Here is a 7,213-nt window from a genome sequence, read left to right as displayed (position 1 = left end):
ATACATACATATTATATTGTATGTTTGTGTGTATATATTATCATGTGTATGTATATATATATATACATATATATATGTATAAATCCTCAAAAAACCCACATTCCTGTGAGGTCAGTCATCCCCATTTTGCTGAGGAAGAAACTGAAGCCAAGAGAGGTTAAATGGCTTGCCCATAAGTGTCCGAGGCAGAACATGGACTCACGTCTTCCTAACTCTGGGCCGCCGCATTGTTACACTTACCAGGAAGACTATGGGGAGAGAGAAATAAGAATGATCAGAGCTGGCAATTCAGGTTGTAAGCCCTGGTGCTTTAATTCTGCGCCCTTGGGGTCTGCCCTAAACATCAAATTTGCCACAGTCCCATTTTCCCAGTGTGGGCCCTGATGATCTCATACTGTTAAGATAACAAAGCAGGAGTGAATTGGTTAAAAGCAGCACCCTAAGAAAAGAATGAGTCCCTTGTGAAGCAAGAATCGTTACTGAACAGGTCTCTACCTTGTTACTTAATGTTTTGCCTGCCAAGAACCTGATTCAAAAATGTGGGTTATGTCGGATTTCTTCGTTTCATAATTCCTTCCTAAGCATTTCTTTTGTGTGAGAAGGGTAATTCCCCTGTTTCCGAGTTGCAGGACCTCTTACACAACGCTCTTGCCTGGTGAATGCTGACTTTTTGGTGTGCAGGTCAGTGGAGTGTTGGGTGGGGAGTGACAAGGAAGCTTGGTCTGGCCTGCCAGGGCCCAGCATTCATACTCCATGAGATCATCGGGGCAGCAAACAGGGACACTGTCCCACAGAGCCTTCCTCTCTGGGTCCTTGAGTCCTTTTTCCTCTCAGCAGAGCTGTGCCCAGAGACCACAGAAGCATGGAAAGGCTGGACACTGTATTTAAAAAATCTTCAAGGCTGGAGCCAAGGACTTGAGAAACAAGTATCTTGATGGTCCTTAAAGTTTCATTGAAATTCTTTCCACTGGAAAGTTGTGACAACAAAGGGCTGGCCTGAGAATGGACTTTCTCACAGTCCCCTGACATAGAACTTAATGATAAAAATCCCAAACAAGAAAAATTTCGTTCCATTCCTCCCTTCCTCCCTCCCTGAGATATTCTCTTCCTCCTTCAGTCTACCTCTGTCTCTCCATTTTCCCACCTCTCTCTCTTTCTCTTTCTCTTTCTCACCCTATGTCTCTGTCCCTCCACCTGTGCGTGCCCCAACTTCATATTTCAGATGTTATCTTTTTCTCCAGGGTACTGTGCAAATTCCTTTCCCACATCCCATCAGGGAACTACCATGAAAAGTATCATCGGCTTCACCTCTCGGTCTGCTGGCCTCCTCACGGTGACTGCTCTTGGGCGGTGGTACCTCTAGCTCTTAGAGATAGCTAGGTGGTTCAGTGGAGAGAGCACTGGGCCTTGAGTCAGGAAGACCCAAGTTCAAATCCAGCTTCAGACACTTATTAGTTGTGTGACCCTGGGCAAGTCACTTAACCCTGTTTGACTCAGTTTCCTCTTCTGTAAAATGAGCTGGAGAAGGAAATGGAAAACCACTCCTGGGTCTTTGCCAAGTAACTCCAAATGGGGTCATGAAAAGTCAGGCACAATTCAAAAGCAACAACAGCATCTAGCTCTCTGGGGCAGCTAGATGGCCCAGTGGAGAGAGCACTGGGCCTTGAGTCAGGAAGACCCGAGTTCAAATCCAGCTTCAGACACTTATTAGTTGTGTGACCCTGGGCAAGTCACTTAATCTGTTTGTCTTAATGCACTGGAAAAGGAAATAGCAAGCCACTCCAGAATCTTTGCCAAGAAAAATCCCATGGACAGCATTAGCATGCTACGGTCTACAGTCACAAAGAGTCAAACGTGACTGAATGACGGAATGACAACAACATCTAGAGCCCTAAGTACAAGCAGTACTCAACCTGACTGAACTCCAAAAGGAGTCTGAAGCAAGGGACAAAGATCAGGTGCAGCTGTGCTTCTCCTAGATTATAAACTCCTTGGGGTAGTCAGCAAGAGTTAGGAGATGACCAAAGGCTGTTGATTAGCAGGTAAACTCAAGAGCCCTGGGAGTAGCCGTGTCCCCCAGAAGAGAGGTATCAAATACCCAGGGCCAACACTTTCTTTCTGTGGGAATCAGATTAAAATGTAATTGAGAAATAATCATCAAAATAAATAATTGCAGGCAGGAATTCTTATGTAGGGATTAATGGCCCCATTTCTATTTGAGTTTGACACCATGGCCCCAGACCAATGTCTTGATCCCAGTCTGGCCACCCTTTTCATTATCCAGGGGTGTGATAGTAACTGATTAACATCCAGGTCTCTGATAAACTAAAGGTAAACTGGACACACTTTTAAGTTTAATCTGGATTGCTAATATTTTCTCCATCACTTTCCTAAGTCTAGACAAGCAACAAAACAATAAATCAAGGACTGCTCTGTAACTCAGTTTCTGAGATGGAAATGCTCATGGCTGCTTTCAGAGGCAGTTGAATGGTGCAATGGTTAGTGTGCTGAGCCTGGAGTCAGGAAAAATGACAAGTTTAAATCTAGCCATATGGGGCAGCCAGGTGGCAAAGTGAATAGAGTATCAGCCCTGAAGTTGGAGGACCTGAGTTCAAATCCAGCTTCAGATACTTGAAACTTAACTAGTTATGTGACCTTGGGCAAGTCATTTAACCACAATTACCTTGACTCCCCCCCAAAAAAAATTTTTTTTAATCTAGTCACAGACACTTAATAGCTATGTGACCATGGACAAGATACTTTAGCTCTATTTGGCTCAATTTTATTGACTGCAAAATAGGGATTATAAAAGAATCGATCAGTCAGGGTTGTTTTATGGTTCAAATGAGATAATATTTGTGAAATGCTTTGCATGGAGCCTGGTATAGAGTAGGTGCTTTAAAAAGGCTTATCTGTCTCACCTCCCTTTCCCTTTACATCAAAAGCTCAGTTTTCAGGGCCTGACACATAGTTAAATGTTTAATATATGCTTATGCATTGATTCTTCTCTATTTTGCCTGTCATTCATTCAACATGCTCCCTAAGATGTTTCTGTAATGCTTTCACGGGGGCAGTTTGGGGAATGGGGAGTCAGTTCCTTAAGTTTTTCTTATTACTCATTTCACCTTGGATCCCTTCTTCAACCTATACCAATGGGACTGTAGGATTTAAAGCAGAACAGAAACTTAGAAATCTGAAGAACCCCCTCATTTTACAGATGAAGAAACAAAGACCCAGAGTGGTTGCTGACATGCCTGAGGTGGCACAGTCTGGCAGGGATTCACACCAAGATTCTCTGTTGCCATGTCCACTGTTCTTCCCACCATCACTCAATCAATACCTCTAGCAAAAATTGTTTTATTGATTTCCTCGGATGGAGGGAGGATGCACCGAACACTTTATTGGCTTGGGGGTTGGACCACGGATGCTGCTGATAACTCACATTTATACTTTGCTATGAAGCTTACAAAGCACTCCAGACAAAGGTGCTAAGGAGGCCAAATGGAAGTCCCACGTTGGAGTTATGTGTGGTTTGCTTAGTTTTTCCCAGAAACCAAGGACTACCCTTTACCATCCTGGCACACAGTCTGACTAGTGCTGGCTCTACTTCCTGTAGGCTGTCATTCAAGCCCCCATGAGCGCTGCCTCTGGGACTCAGCTGAAGCCAATCCTAGCACAGCTGCTGACTCAGACATCAGCTGCTTCAGGAGAAGATAAAGAATGGTTTGGTTCCATGGTCCAGGCAGCTTCGTGATGCTGATGAAAGAATCTCTCTGTAACCTTGCAAACCCAATAGACTGATAAGGGATCCTCACTTGACCAAAGAAACTTTTTGAAGGAAGAAAACTTTGATTAATAAACTGGGCTTTGTCGAACAGAGGACAAAGAGATTAGTCTGAACTAATGAATTAGCCCTGGACTTTAGTTTACTCATCTACAAAAAATGAAGCGGTTGGATTGAACGGTTTCTAAGGGTCCATTCCAGCTCAGATGGTTTATGACTCTGATTCCCTTGTTAGAATCCTCAACTCTTGACTCTGGGATTCTTTGCCCCTGTCCTTGGTAAGAGATGACATCATGAAAATCCCAGAGTTATTGAGAATGTCCCCCCCTACCCCCACCCCCACTGCCCCAAATGCTTTTCTTTCCTTGGACCTCATGGGAGTCTCCAACCACGGGGAAATGCACTGGGTCAGTTTTTTTTTTTTTTGTGGGGAAGGGGGAGAGGGAGTTGACACCACCCCTGCCTCTAACAAAGCCTGAAATTCCAGTTTTCCAAACAGGAAAATGAGCTATTAATTTGCCTGGCTTTGAACGAAATACCCATTAATGTGAGCCATTATCTTCTCTTAAAATCAAAGCACAAACGACAAGAAAACAAACAATTCAGGACAAAGGAGATGCCCTTGTTTCAGCAAGTTCAGTGAAATGAGTATAATTGGAAAAAATACAGATACACAACTCAGTCACCACAGAATGGCTGGGGTTTGTTCCTTTGATTTTGTCCAGAAGGAGGCCTCTTCATTCCAAAAAGAGATTGAGTGTTGATGCTTACTACCAAGAACATAGAGGGGAATAATTCCTCTCCTATCTAGCTCTTCAGAGTACTTTCAAATCTCCTTTGGTGTTTCGCACTGTTTCTTCAGCAGAGGGGAATTCCCGAATAAGGAAACTCCCTCTACCAGGGCAGGGCAGGTCTAGGCTTAGAAATTAGACTAAATGACTTGTCCAGGATCACATAGCCAATGTGTCAGAAGCATGACTTGAACCTAGGCCTTCCTGGTTCTGAAACCTGTTTGATTTGAATCAAGGTATCAGAAACTTAACAGTATTATGGAGTGAAAAGTGTGTCGAATTGGCAGTCAAAAGACACCTAGACTTAAATCCTGTCTCTGACAATTACATTATTTAGCAAGTCTCTCTGATTCTCTAAACTTTAGTTTCCTTAAAAAATTGCAAGGAAAACACATTCTGACATTTGCCAGAGTTTATTCCTAGAGCAAACATGTCTTTTTCAGACACTTCAATTCAACAAGTGTTTATTAAGTATTTTTGGATCAGACTTTTTATTTGATTGGTGTAGGAGTTTTCAAAAAAAAATAAAGAAATGCCTCCTAATGCAGATGGGCACTGGCTCTTCTGGTGGGGACACCTAGAAATTAAATGACTGCCCAGGTCCATTAAGCCAGGATGTGCCAGAGGCAGGAGACTTCCTGGATCTCTACTTAAAAAAAAAAAAAAACACCTATTGTATGTTGTAGTACACTGGAGTCAGAAGACCTCAGTTCAAATGCTATCTCTGCCACTTACTGTATGTGTAACTTTGGAGAAGTCTTTTAACTTCCCAGAACCTTAGTTTCCTCATCTGTAAAATAAGGATGTAGTGGTTTCATAGTTTCTAACATCCCTTCTGTATTTACATCTATTATTCTCTGTTCTAGACAGTGCTAGTTGCTAGGGATTCAGAGACAAAAATGGGGGGAAAATGACTGCCTTCAAGGAACTTACCTTCTACTATGAAGAAATCACATGTATATATGCAGTGGTTTGTTGGGGGGGGGAGGGATGGGGGGAGCTCAAAGGAGAGAATGAACAGGAACAGCCTCAGGAAGAAGTTATAGCTTGGGTTGAAGGGAAAAGAGTTAGGGATTCATTCCAAGAAACAATGAGGTTCAGTATCCCAAGGCCTGAGAAGGCAAGATATCTCAAAGACTTTTCCTTAAGACTTTTGGTGAAATGAATCTATTCAATCCCTCCCCCATCCTCCACCCCCACATAAAATACTCAGGATGATCATTTCCCCTGATTGAATTTCCATGCAGTGTTACCGGGAGCCTAGTCTTTCTGCCATTAAATGAGGAAAAAGCCCTTTGGCATCCCCCAAAGAAAGATCTTTGGCCAATGCCCAGAATTTATAGATGAGCAGAATGTCTGTAGATTAAGGTTCATTTGGAACCAATTTGGCTTCATTGTGCTGCTGATTTGATTCTCCTAGAAATGGCTTACTTTTCCTTCCGAATGTGTTACTAGGGGATGACTCAATTACAAGGCTTCAAACTGAACTCACAGGAGGAAGGGAGAGGTGACCAAACAAGGAGTGTGTGTGTGTGTGTGTGTGTGTGTGTGTGTGTGTGTGCCTGCACTGTTCTTGCCCCTCCCATCTTCAGTGGATCATTAACTTCACAGACTGACCATTTATACAGAACTCCAGCATTACTGAATAGAAAAACTTCTGCTTAAATCCTTTTCATTACTTGAGCTTTGCCAGATCTAAAATATTTCATCTCTTTGCACAGCCAAGGTCAGAGTCTGAGCAACTGCAGTCGAAAATGATCTTAAGCCTGGAAAGGACCTTGAGGTCATCTGGACTATCCCCCTGCCTTTGACCAGGACTGATCCCCAGCAGAATATAAGTTCCTAGAAGGAAAAGGCTGCTTCATTGTTCTCTGGGTCCCCAGGACTTTTCATAATTTCTTTAAAAAGCTGGATTGTTTAATGGATTCTCTTTCTGCTGTATTCTTTAGCTTCAGGATTCCAGATTCTTCCTAAGGCTTTTGGTTCTAGCTCCCCTGGTTGAGATCAAACTTTATTAGTTGGGCAAGTCACTTCAACTGTCTAGATCTGAGCTTTCTAAATGTTCAAATGAAGGGGTTAGATAAAATGATTGCCCACACTACCTTGTCTCTCTAACATTGAAACTACCCTGGTGTAGGCCCTCATCACCTCATGCCTGGACTATTGCCCATAGCCTTCTGCTTGGTGCCCTTAACACAAGTCTCTTCCCTTTAGAAGCCATTGTCCACTGAGCTGTCCTAAAGCAATGTCACCCTCCTCCTCAATAAACACCAGTGGCTCCCTATCACCTTCAGTATCAAACACAAAATCCTCTGCTGGACATTCAAAGTCCTTCATAGCCTCCCTCCCCACCACCTTTCCAGTCTTCTTCTACTCATTCCCACATGCTCCTCAATCCAGTCACACTTGCTGTCCCTCTCATAAGAAATTCCATCTTTGCTAGCTGTCCCCCCACCTGAAATGTTCTTCCTCCTTATATCTGTCTCCTGGTTTCCCTGACTTCATGTTCCAGCTAAAAGCTCACCTTGTACGAGAGACCTTTCCTGGTCCCCCTTAATTCTAGTGCCTTCTCTCTGTTATTTACTTCCAATTAATCTTGTATATTTCTTGTTTCTTCATAGTTGTTTGCATGTTGTCT

This window comes from Petaurus breviceps, unplaced genomic scaffold, assembly GCF_028583685.1.
Source record: "Petaurus breviceps papuanus isolate PSGF00001 unplaced genomic scaffold, PetGlider_PUasm1.0 175, whole genome shotgun sequence".
NCBI classification, from domain to species: domain Eukaryota; kingdom Metazoa; phylum Chordata; class Mammalia; order Diprotodontia; family Petauridae; genus Petaurus; species Petaurus breviceps.
The sequence above is the reverse complement of the archived record's forward strand: the minus strand, read 5'-3'. Positions refer to the sequence as shown.